The following is a 12,737-nucleotide window of genomic DNA, read 5'->3' on the forward strand; positions in this document are numbered from 1 at the left end:
ACTTAATGGAAACACTGCAATTGCGAAACTGTGTTTTTCGACATTAACAGAATATCGACAAAATTTTATGCACATTTGCGATGAAAACACAGCTAATGTCTATTACTTTAAAGGAGACATCATGCAAAATCTACTTTTTTAGCTGTTAAACACATTTTGTTGTGGACGTGGAGTCTCTAGGAAGCAGAGAAGTAGAATTTAGTCTCTTCAGGTGCTGCAAAGATATCTTTATGTTCTGTTTGGATCATAATTTTCCACCCTTTCAGTTTTCTGAGTCTATTACGTCAAAGTATCTTTTTTTTCAGATTTGCCAAATTAGGTCTGTACTTACCAACTACAATTTCCTCGTCTTCATTCTCCTCTTGTTCTGGTCAGACTCTGGCTCCAACATGTAAGGCTGGATGAACAAGTCTTCTGTTATTAACATCTTTTAATTAAATTGCAAATGAAATGTTTCTGCAAGCTAGAAAATGTAACTCCCTCTCTCAAACCGGAGTGGACCGGTCTGGAAGCCGGAGGGGGGCGGAGCTTGAAGTGTCTTAAAGGAACACTAACAAAATCAGCTGCTTTGAGGCACATAGTAGAAAAGGAGTGAAAGAGGAGCTGGTAAAGGTAGAATAAGGGGGAATTCATTGTAGTACACTCTATAAAGACCCCAAGTAATTTAAATGTGAGAAGGAAGGATTTGTCTACTTTAAATTGTAAATTTTAAAATGGTAAAAAAAAAACAATTGCAAAAAAATCAGTTATGCAGCCCTAACAACATTTGCATTTCTATTAAAAAACTGTAAAACSGTGGTATTTGTGCTCAGAGTTATCATATCACCAGAATCACAGACCAGTCCAAGCTTYATTGTCAATTAAATCTGATTTAATGTTGAAAACAACTGTAAAAGTCCACAAAAAAAGTATTTTCTTTGCCTACTGGCTGGCTCATTTAGCAGTCTTTATTAGGAAATACTTGGGCCACAGCCACCACATCTGAAATATCCCAGTTTTGTTGGGGTTTTCCGGTTGCTCAAGGACCCTATTTTGGTGACTCATCCCTCACTTTGGAGGGGAGATGCCAAACACAGCGGCGATGTTTCTCAACGAGAGTGAATGCTTCCATCTGCAGGCCCTCTCACTTGCATCTTTTATTTACAGACATCGCCCAGACTCCAACTGTCTGCTGGTGAGCTCACCGGTCGATAGGCAGACTGGATGTTTTCTGATTCTCAGTGATTTACAGTCTAACTTGTGTCTCTAATCACACCTGTGAGTTCGAATTAGTGGTAAAACCTTTTGAAATTTACAAGTAAAAGGAAAAACGTTTTCAAACTACATTCTGTTTCCACTGCAGGTTTTAGTTCCTGCTGTGATTTATCCAATGAAGTTCTGCAGAAATAACAGACAGATGTGTCAGAGCAGGTCTGACAGTACTTGTTACAGTTAGTGAGGTGGTGCTTGACAAAGACCCACATGTTATGTGGCTTTCCCTCTCCCAAGTCAGCAATCACTGGAGAGGCTCYTTCCTTTTGAAATGAATTGTCAGAGACATTTGTCACTCGCCTATATTCTGAATTAATTATTTAAAATTGTGATAACTGGGGCATTGCATTTTAACAAGTCTACAAGGACCACTGTTTGTAATGCAGCATATTGAGAGTGACAAGTGTGTGTATGTGTGTGTGTTGCAGACTAATTAGAGTTAGAAAATAGTTTATTCACAGCCACTCACTGTGACCACGAGATTGTTGCCTCGGGGTTATTGAGCAAACTGACAAACTTTTTTCTTTTCTCATTCAGTTGTTTGAAGGGTTAATTTCCCCTGATGACTATCGGTCGTTTAAAACATTTTCCGTTTTTAGTTAAATTGTGGTTTGTAAACATCTGYAAATGCAATAAGTCAGACGTAATTGCAGTCTGTGGAGGGAATAAATAAAAACAAATGTTTAGACAGATAAAAATTGTATGTCATGTAAAGCAAATATTAGAAACAATGCCTGCCTCTGTGTCAGCAAATTATCTCAGGAACCACTGGACAGAATTGAATGAAACTCTCAGGAAGTAATCATTGGATAAATGTCTACAACTGAATACCTTATTGGAGACAATTCAATTAAAAATTGCCAGCATGGCCAGTCAACATCAACGCACACACAAGTGCTATAACTCAATCAATTTTAGTGGTACCAGTCAATAGTTGCAACCAAAATATATGTAGTGCTAAAGATACCATAATATGGCCACTTTTACTGATCTTGAGGGATAGTTTGCTGTGGTAGTAGTTGAGAGTCATACCCAGTTGTGCATGGACCTGTTTTTACAGATACCACCATCTTTGCCTAGCGCAAAGAATCATGGTCCAGTTTGGGGACATCCGGTGCCTGTGTGTGACTTGAAAGATTGTGAAATTGGTCAATAAGATCACTGTGCCGTGTATTACTTGTGTATATGTACAACAATGATAACATATACATGAAAAATAATTTCAAATACATATAATTATGACAACCCAAGATTGTTGCTGCTAGGTATCTAGTGCTAAATAAATTGATGTGGTTTACAGAGATCTTGGCTGCGTATTATATTTGCTGCCTACAGATAAAACATGGCCACTTAATATTTCAAAAAAATATAACTACAGAGTATATTAAAAGTTGAACACATCTATATATTTGGTTACAGTTTACTTCTTAACAATAATTTCTGTGGAACAATCTCCCTCAGGTCATCATCAGGCTTGTTCTGTTGAGGTTTTTAAAGCTAAGTTAAAGACTCACCTGTTCAAACCATCTTACGTGTCAGTTTTATCCTTTGTTTTTTATTAATGATTTGCCCTCTCCTGTGATTTTATCTCATCTTCTGTGTTTTCATTTTGTTTTTACTTTGTGACTTCCCCTCTTTTCATCTGTGATTTTATCTCCTGTCCAGCACTTTGTCTGAAAGTGCTTTACAAATAAAGTTATTATTATTATTATTACTGTTATTATTATTATTGTTGTTATTGTTATTATTATTATTATTATTATTATTGTTAATATCCATCATGCTGAAAGTTACAGACAATATTAAAGAAAAACATTTAGCACCAGTAAAACCAAAACATGCACATTAACTAATTAATATATATGCCAAATATGATGATTCAATCAGCATTTAATAAATCATAGATTGGCCTGCCTCAAGATTATAGGTAGATAATTATCACTCAGCCCCACAGGTCATAATGCTGTTAATATGATTATTGTATACCTGTATTTTCTCTAACGATGTATTTGATCCACTATAGTAATTAARACATTATATGTATAGTGAAATTACTGCACAACCATTTAGCCTTACCTCTATTTTGCATCTCCAGATTGCGATTGTTTTAGGCAATAATCCCAACGTTTGAGCAGCATAACAAGCCTGGACAAGCTTCATGAGTGAGTACATCGTGAAGCAACACATTGAGACGTGCAACAGTCCACTCTTTAAAGTTTGAGAACCTGTTCCATCATTGACTTTACTGTCGGTCGCCCCCAAACAATCCCACAATCTGGTAAACAGTATCTGAGAAAAGATGAGGAGAACATGCTAGCTCCACCCAGAAAGGCCCCAGGTGGGAAGGCGGTCCTACGACCTTCTTACCGAGAGGTACCAGCACTAACCACTGCTCTTCTTAATGCATTTTCCTTCTTTATGTATTAATTTTAGCAATGCCAGTGCCAGACCAGCCAGCGGACCAAGAGAAGGGGGCCATGGTCCCCCCGGTGATGCCGGCCGCAAACGGAGACAGATCTGAGACAGAGACCACCTCTTCCATCCTGGCCTCTGTCAAAGAACAGGTAAGCAACACTCTGCTGTGAGGAATATGTGCGAGTGTTGAAAAAGCGCCAAAGCTGTTTTGTGTTTAACTTTGATTAGAAAGGGGAATATTTTTCTTTTCCTTTTGGTGTCTTTGTCATCTTTTTTTGGCAGTGAACTGTTTGCTAAGAGGCAGCTCAGAAAGCTGTCACTGTTATTCAGAGAAACAGGCAGTCTGCTGCTTTAAAGTCATAAAAGGAAACCACAGATTGATTGGTGCCAAGGGAATGTTAGCATAATTGAAGGGAATGATGAAGATTATGTGGCGAGAGCTCTATTCAGTATAGGCATAATTCAAAAAGCCATTTAAATCAAGGCAGGTTTTTTTTACAGCAAGTGTTGAAGGTGGATGCAGTGCTGGAAAAAAATGACCCTGGTGTTGCCAAGTTTCTTATTTGCGAGAAAAAATAGTAGTAGTGGATTTGAGTAGAGAAGAAGAAGTGGTTAAGCAAACACAGGTCGCAGGGGATTTGGACAGAAGTGAGGGAGGGGGAGTGATGGATGCAAACACAAGGAYGTGTGGCAATTTCTCAAGTCTGTGATGCAAACATGAAAGATTCTGCCTTAAGACAACAACACATTAGCATTAGCTGAAGGAATGCAGATTGCTTGCTGCCTTTTTTGTCAAAGAGGTTGGGCTTTTTTGTGCACCAAAATTCACACATAAAGTCCAATCAGACCAGCCAGACTGTGCTCACCGGGTGTGTAACCCCACCTCCTCCCTTGTGTGCATGTTCACCAATCACAGCACACACTTAATTTTATCCCATACTCCCCAAAAAACCTGCAATGTTCTGTGCATACAACACTTAAACCACACATCTGGTGCAAAGTCAAAGATGCAGATCAAGAGAAATCCCATTATTGATGAAATGGTTGTTTTAAATGTTATCCAAAATGCCTTTGAACAAAATCTGGAAAAAAACAGTTTGTTTATTTAATACCTTGATGAGATCTGAAACTATCACAAATATTCAAATATGCATTGCTTTCACAAAATAAGCAATAACTGAGTTCTTGGTAATAAAACAAAACTAATTTTCCACATAAATTACATTTGGTGTTTGTGTTTACCCTTCGACTTAATTTCTTGTGTAATGGAAGGTGTTTCATTTGAATTTATCTCATCAGTGAATGCAGCGCAKCTCAGGTTTATCATTTTGTCTTTCAACATTGACTGTAAACGTCTTAATTTAATATCATGAAATAATATGTCTACCCTTACCACATAAAGGGCGAGTGCGCACAGCACTTTAATTTTTTTTCTTCTTCTTTGTAAATTACATTCATTTATGGTTGTGCTCAGCTAGAAAACCTACTCAGTGCTCACACATTACTGAACCAATGAAGCGTGCATTGTCTATGTATGCATCAGATTGTTTTTAAACCTACATCTTCTTCCTAATGTTAGGTGAGCAAACGCTCTATGAAATACATTGAGAATAGCTCAGAACGTGCAGGGAATGTAGCAAAAGCAATCTGTTTTCTCAAAATACTATGTTTTTATTATATAAAATATATTTAGGAGTGCAACCATACGGCCTCACGATTCAATATTTTTTGATTCAAAAAAGCGAAATTTCCATGCCCTTCTTAACTTTTAATTTATTGTCAATAATTATGAACAGTTGTTTAACCTCAAAAGTACAGTTTTTAAATTAAATGTTACTGAAACAGCAAGTTTCTCAGTGGATTCATGCTTGACATTGCAGCCTTAGGTGGAGTAGTCGAACACAGATCCACTGAGCCTTTAACACAGAGCATCTTCAGAAGACAAGCTGATAAAAATTAATTTAAAAAAATCTGTATTGTTCCATACATAGTGTGTTTAGAACCTGAACGGTTCAATACAGATACATGTATTGTTGTGCCCCTAATGTGTGTACATAAAGTGTTTCTTAACTTAATTCATATAGTGTGTTTTTAAAACACAGTGTACGTGTCAGTGTGCGAGCACGTGTTTGCTACATTGTGGGAACCATTTMCCACAAAAAAGCAGCCTTGTGGGTACCAAACGTGCATTGTGGGGGCCAATGCCCGGTCCCCATGGATACAAATGCAAATTACGGGTGGGGGGGTTAGGTTTAGGACCAAGGTGTGAATTGAGTTCAGGTTAGTTTTAGGGTCAGGTAAGTAACTGTGAGGTTAATTTTAGTGTAAATGGTCAGGGTTAGGATATAAAATTACCAAAAAAAATGAATGGAAGTCAATCCATAGTCCGCACAGGTATATAAAAACCAGACGTGTGTGTGTGTGTGTGTGTTACTGATGACTGATGTAAATTGGAGATAAAAGGTTACCTCTAAATATAGCTGACACATGCTCTTACCTGACATTCTCTGTCCAGGTGTGTGTGTGTGTGTGTGTGTGTGTGTGTGTGTGTGGGGGGGGGGGGGGTCCTCAAAAAAAAAAACTTTGATGCTTTAAGTTTTTTAAATGATGAACTTTCAGCTCAGTCAGGCCACTCTTTCAGAAGTTGTTTATATCAAAGAGCAACTTTTCAATTGTTTACCAGAATCTTCTGGTTTGTAGTTTGTGACAAACGTCTGTAGGTTTCCTCCACTCATTGCTGTAGATCTCTTTTCTGTTCGTCTGTTTCTGTCTTGTCTCTTTTCCGGTACGCTGCACCTTTAGACGAAACGAACAAAATGAATTGTGGTGTTTAAAGAAATTCTTAATTTAAACTGAACAGGAATATTTCTTGTGGGCCACAACCCCCTTTAAAAAAATAAAAATAAGAACACAAAACCTTTCATCGACATGAGGAAAACTCAATTCCTGTTACATTTGTTACATTTTGTGTTTTGACACAGCAGATGTTGCATCTAGATGAGCTGCTAGAAGGTTCCGGACTTTCTTTGACAATAATTTAGAAAGAGTTGTGATTTTGCAGAATGCTTACCATTTGATATACACTGCTAATTACTCCATCAAGAAATATTTTATTACAAATTAGCATAAAAATTTCAATATGAGAAGCCTCTGGCCTGGACAGTCTAACAAAAGGTTATGAAAACACTCACAACTAATTTTGAAGTTCATTTTTTTAAATATGAATGAATGAATGAATGAATGAATGAATGAATGAATGAATGAATGAATGAATGAATGAATGAATGAATGAATGCCTTTATTGTCATTATACATCAGTACAACAAGATTAAAGCAGGCAACTTATCTTATGGTGCAAACATATTCACTTAAAAATAGTGTTAAGAAGATTTAAGTTAAAAAAGTAAAAGTAAAAGTAAAGAAAAATAAAAACATAAATACATATATAAATATTTGTTTGTGTTTGACACAACAAGAAAGTCAATTATCTGTTGAAAGCTGAAAAAAATATTACTATTTTCCTGTAAATAAAACTGAAAATAGCTGCTGCCCCAGTGAAAATTGAATGCGGAAGTAAGCCAAAACCAGTCTTTTTTAAAACAGTCTTAAACAAACAAAAACACAAGACAGGTTAAATACTAATTGAAACAACATGGCAAACTCCAGACAAGTTTTACGCCGGTGCTACTCTTATTATGAATAGTCGTTCTTTGAGTAGAAAGAAGGTTTACTTACTGAACAACCTAGCTTACCGCATGTTGTCCACGTTAACAACAGCGTACGGGTTTACACAATTGGTAACCACGGTAACTACCATCTCTTCACTCATTGGTTATTTTAACCATACGCAGAGAACCAGGAACGCCCCAACTTTGTACCGCAGCCAATCAGGAGTCCCCACTGGTTTCCCCCACATTCCCACTGACGTCATGCACGCTCGCTTTGCCTGGGACTGCTGGTAGATGCAGGGAAGGGAAGGGGGCTGGCTTCTTCTCTCGACCATGGACACGAGTTTCGTTCTTCGCGTGTGGAAGTAAGCGACTGGACTTTACAGATGAAGTTACACGTTCCCACGTAGACCTGAGCTGCAGCTCAACCAGCGCAACAACAGTCCTCTTAAGGTTTGTTAATGTTTTCGACGCCTCGTTAACTGCGGAACAGTTTTGGGCTAAAATGTTGAGGGGGGGAAGCATCCCTGCAAGGAGGAGAAAGAGGAGGAGGGAACTCAGAAACTCTTCGTTTCGCCCCGCAAAGAAAGTGGCTGCGTTTTGCGTGCGTGCGTTCTTTAAAGGCGAGCTTTTAAAAAGCTTCTTCGCAGCGGGGGAACAATCTTAATTCTTGCTAATCTCCCTCTTGCGCGTGCTTCATCGCGGGCACCTCCTAAAGGGATCCTCGCGCTCGTGCTAAAACCATTACTGCGAAAACTTCAACGCAAAGAGGAGAGAGAGAGAGAGGAGGGGAAAAAACAGCGGTTTCAGTGTCGGTTTCTTCTGTAAACTCTGTTTATGTCCTTGAAAACGTGCTGGGAAAAGGTGAAGGCGAGGGCAGGTGAGCTTAGAGTGTGGGAATCTCCGGAATGCGACCTCGCAGAGAGGCGGAGATCCGAACTCTGCCCCCACAACATTGACTTTACCTTTTGCTCCCACGTTCAAGCTACGCCATATTTAATTACCCTAATCTGCCTTTTTTTACCCAGGTTTTTTTTAATTAATTTATTTAGCAAACACCGCCATTCTACTCCTTTCATTGCTTTGCACTGTGCTGAAAGCCTTTGTTTTGAGACTTATAGTTGCTGCAATGACCTACAAAAAGTATTTTAATTGACCTGAAGCATACAGGTGTAGCATACTTAGATTAATTGGATAATTGTCTCAAAATGTTAAAATTAGTCTTAGACGAGGCATGTGTAAGCTATATTCATAAACTTGTATTAGTTGTAGGTTTTATTAACAAATGGCACAATGCAGGTGTAATTACAGGTTCTCAAGCTGTTTTATTTGCTGTGCACTAAACATGTCTAATGCAACATAAAAACCACAGCTGTCCCTGGAGTCCCAGTGCTGTTCAAACCAATAGGCTGAAGATGCATTCACTTATATTTAAAATCAATGTTCAATAAAATTTCATTAAAAAAATCCAAATTATGTCTTACTGCTATCATTTCAGTTGCTCAATTTGCATAAAAGCAGTCAAATGAAAATGTTTTACATTTCCATTACTGTGCTTTTTTCTTTTCTTTTCTTTTCTTTTTTTTTGCTACACTATCAGGTTCAACTGGTGCTTTATTAGCCACATGATTTGGTGACTTAAAGGCACTGGCTATATATTTCCATGCACCTCACTTCTTGTTGACCAAATTTTAACATAGATGCAGATTTTTTATTTGGAAAACCAAATAATGTAGCACTAACTTTGGTGCGTTTCCTCCTATTAAACAAAACTAAAATAACATTTTTTTTACCCTTTAAATCAGTAGTTCCCAAACTTTTTATCTTCTGACCCACAAAATATCCATGGCAAAAACATGTGAACCCAAATATTACTGGTCTGAGTACACGAACTTTGTTAATAACCCTAAAAACACAGGCTTTTTGACAACCTAAACAGCTTGTACACAAATATAAATACCTATTTATACTTATTTTGTGTTTTTGTAATAGTTATAGGGGAAAATATTACATCAGCAATTATTTTATTACCCTTTAAATTGCTTTTTAGAGATTATCCAAGGTGCTTCATGACCCATTCCAAGCCCAACTTTTTGAACCAAAGTGCAGTGGTTCCCAAACTTTTCAGCTTTTGACCCACAAAATAACAGTAGCAGAGACCTGTGCCCCCAGCTATTTTTGGATGATAAACATTTGTATCAGGTCAACTAAACAATAGTAATAGTAACAATATTTTTATACTACATTTATCCATTTTAAATACATTAATCTTACTCATTTGTAACAACTAAGGCAAAAATGTCATTAATTCCAAAAATCTTTTCAGGACCCCACCTTGATTTTTCGGGACCCCACTTTGGGTCCCGACCCCAACTTTGGGAAACACTACTTTAAATAATTTGTCTCGGAAGCTTTAAATGCTTCAAAATACTGTTTAATTTATCCCATAAAGTCAGTAATGCACTCTATTTTTTTTTCCTGAAGTGTTTGTGGATTATTAAGTTATGCTCATGCTAATAGGCATGTAAAATGAACAGAAAAGAAAGCTCTTGTGAAAGCCATCATTTGACACTTGAACAGGTTATTTGCATGCATCTCTGATGTGACTGCAGTGAGGTACTTTTAATTTGGTCTATTAACAGCGGACGTTCTTAGGGCACACTAATTGTCTTGATTTTCTCTTTCATTTTTGTCTCACTCACATGCGGATTTTCACAGTCAGTGAGTTACAACCCTAGTGATTTATATTGCTGCCTTCACACACGGCCTCACAGCTGTCAACTATCAAGGGTGGCTTTCAGGCTACAGCGTGATTTTGGTTTAGAGTTATACTTTGCCTTTTCTCAGTTTGTGTGTTTTCTTGCATTTTTAGCATTTTCTCTTTTTACTCTTAGCAGAAAAACTTTATTTGGCACAAAGAGAAATATTTTTTTCTTTTAGCAGGTCAGAGGAGTTTCTAGCTTGTTTGGTTTCACATCACATTTGTAAAAGTTCGATGTATTTAAACAACTGATTTGCTTGTGCAACTGCTAATGAAATGCATTTATTAAAAAAGAAGAGTCCTATGCAGTAGACACATTCATACCAAAGGTCGTTTGTGGGATTGTTTGACCCAGACTTCATGGTGACTTCTTTTTAATGAGAACTGACAACAGTTGAATGGCTTGGTTCTCTTTGGCAGGCCCATACTCCTTTTGCCTTTTCACCCCCTCATTCTGGCTCCACAACAAGGCATAATCCCTTACCCCCACGTTGTGTGTCAGATCTGCTTTTTCTGCTTCGATCAAAAAGTAACACTCTCCCCTTCCCACCCCGATTCCTCACCAGTTTTAAGAAAAGGGAAGCATTTTTCAGTCTCTGCCTCGTAGCCCGAGTGCCTGGAAAGAGAATTGTTCACTTTTCTATCTGTGCTTGCATGTATTTAAATAATGTGCTGAAGTGCCGACCTTCTTTTCCCAGCTAGTCTGTAGAAGGTCAGCATCTGTTGAGTAACCCAGTCATGTGGTTTCAGAACTTTCATGAAGTTAGTCAGCATTTTGTTGCATTGGTACTAATGACATAAAGGCTTTTATAAATCTATACAAATAAATGCATAGTTTACATTATGGATGTCCTCATCAGATACTCATCATCGGTATTGGTGGCAGATATGGCCATTTTTTTTTTTTTTGAAAATTGGTAGAATCACATTTAGTCATGTGATCGGGCCGATCCAGTTTTCACGACAGTTTTCAGCATCTTGCTTTACAACTGCCGTTAAGGTTGTCCAGGCAACCTGTTGACAAAATCTGGTAGTCTGCAAAACGTTTTGGTTGGCCGCAAAAATCTCAATAAAAATTTATTGTTCTGTATACAAAGTTTACTATATATAAATGTTCTCAGTCAGCCAGGTTGACGGTTTCAGGAGCTGCTTGAGTAGAACTTCCTCATTCTCCTCTGCTGGGTAAAACTTTGACTTTGGTTTTCTCTATTGGGTGAAAGAACAATCAGTTTTAATCCCTAGATGGCTTTAACAAGTTTTTTCCCCCTTTCATTTTTATAAATGACGGACACCCGCGACGGAAAACATTCATCTAGATCTTTTTTTCTTGATTTTCCACAGGACAACCGGGAGGTGGGATCTGGTTGTCCGAAACAAAAGTAGGTTGTCCCGGACAACCTAAACAATGGTTATGTCAACCCCTGGAACAGCAGGGCTCCCTTTAATACTACCAACCTTGTCACTCGGAAAGAAATAAAGAAATAAAGCTTGTATCGGTAAAGATTGTATCGGGAGCCAAAAAATCTGGATCGGGACATACCTAGTTTAGATGTACAGGCAAAAGTTAAAATCATATTTGTTTATACTGTTACAGGACATATACGGTAACATAAATTAGTAGAATGAGAGATAATTGTTTAAAATATGAAGGCTCTATCACCCTGAAGTCATCTGCCTTGGTGAAACCATTGTGGGGTAATGATGATTGATTGCAGTACAGACTAGCTGCAGTAGCAGTCAACCAAATAAACACTTTTTCATTTTCATTTGACATCTAAATTATTTTTTCACAAAATCCAGCAGCCATTCCGCAATATGGTTGGGACTGAAAGAGTTCATCTTTCCTTTCTCTCTTGTCTTCCTGGAGCACAAACCACATGTTGTAAAATGGGGGAATTTCCAGAGTGAAATTGCTATATCCATCTTACATCATTTAAAAATATTATTTTCCAAGTGCTAAAGATGTGTGCTGGAGATTTAGCATAAGGAGGAGACAATGTTTCCAAAAGTTTATTTGTTTTTTTATTGGCTGTGTATTTAAGAAAAAAGGCTCAATTGAATCTAATTAAATCTAGAGCCACAGTTCATTCACATGACACATTCAGTCCTGCTTTGGGCTTGTGTGGATAGGTCTCGACATGTGTGGCTTCTGGTTAAATGTTGATGTAACTGGAAATGCAGGTAGGCTGAGTCCCAAAATTTGTACTCTGGTTGGATTCCAGCTAGCTAAAGATAGCACGGAGCACAAAGCATGTCAGCGCTTTTAGAGATTAGAGGCACAATAGAGTTTTTGTCCAATAAAAGGGGACTCCATTGACCTGACATGCTGAGTCTGTAAGACTGGCCCTCCATCAATGTACACGTGGACAGCGCCAGTCGAAACACTGAGTTTCTCTTCTGCTGTTTGCTCTTCGTGCAACTTTGCTGGTGGAGTCTTTCTGCCTGCTAATTGCTTAAACAATCCCATCTATCCAAGCCTATCTGGCTGCAGAATTACCTCAGCTGGATATATAATCCCTTGCTGAATATTTCAGTTGTACTCACATTATCACCTCAGGCAAAAAGCTATCTTTTTACTTGTGTTAAAAGGATTGGGTTGTGTAAAAGTCCATCCCAGTGAAGCATTTAAAGAGCACCTTTCT

General features: G+C 37.9%; 1 protein-coding gene and 1 long non-coding RNA gene across 10 annotated transcripts in view; one reads left to right on the forward strand and one right to left on the reverse strand.

Annotated features, from left to right (window-relative positions):
* Positions 1–6,346: 6,346 nt before the first annotated feature.
* LOC106533271 (uncharacterized) lies at positions 6,347–7,541 on the reverse strand. The gene is made up of 2 exons (XR_001312219.1): positions 7,402–7,541; positions 6,347–6,462 (listed from the first exon to the last, which is right to left on the reverse strand). It is a non-coding gene; the product is annotated as an uncharacterized LOC106533271 (long non-coding RNA).
* Positions 7,542–7,650: 109 nt separating this feature from the next.
* The window catches only part of LOC106533269 (plakophilin-4), a 76,014-nt gene continuing 70,927 nt past the window's right edge, over positions 7,651–12,737 (forward strand). For 4 of the 9 annotated variants that reach the window (XM_014029516.1, XM_014029511.1, XM_014029517.1 and 1 more), the window contains exon 1: positions 7,652–7,787. The gene's annotated coding sequence lies outside the window, so the exon portion shown is untranslated. Of the gene's footprint in view, positions 7,788–12,737 lie in introns of all 9 variants that reach the window. The other 5 variants (XM_014029512.1, XM_014029514.1, XM_014029518.1 and 2 more) reach the window with 3 other exon arrangements.

This window comes from Austrofundulus limnaeus, unplaced genomic scaffold (assembly GCF_001266775.1).
Source record: "Austrofundulus limnaeus strain Quisiro unplaced genomic scaffold, Austrofundulus_limnaeus-1.0 Scaffold917, whole genome shotgun sequence".
Lineage (NCBI taxonomy): Eukaryota > Metazoa > Chordata > Actinopteri > Cyprinodontiformes > Rivulidae > Austrofundulus > Austrofundulus limnaeus.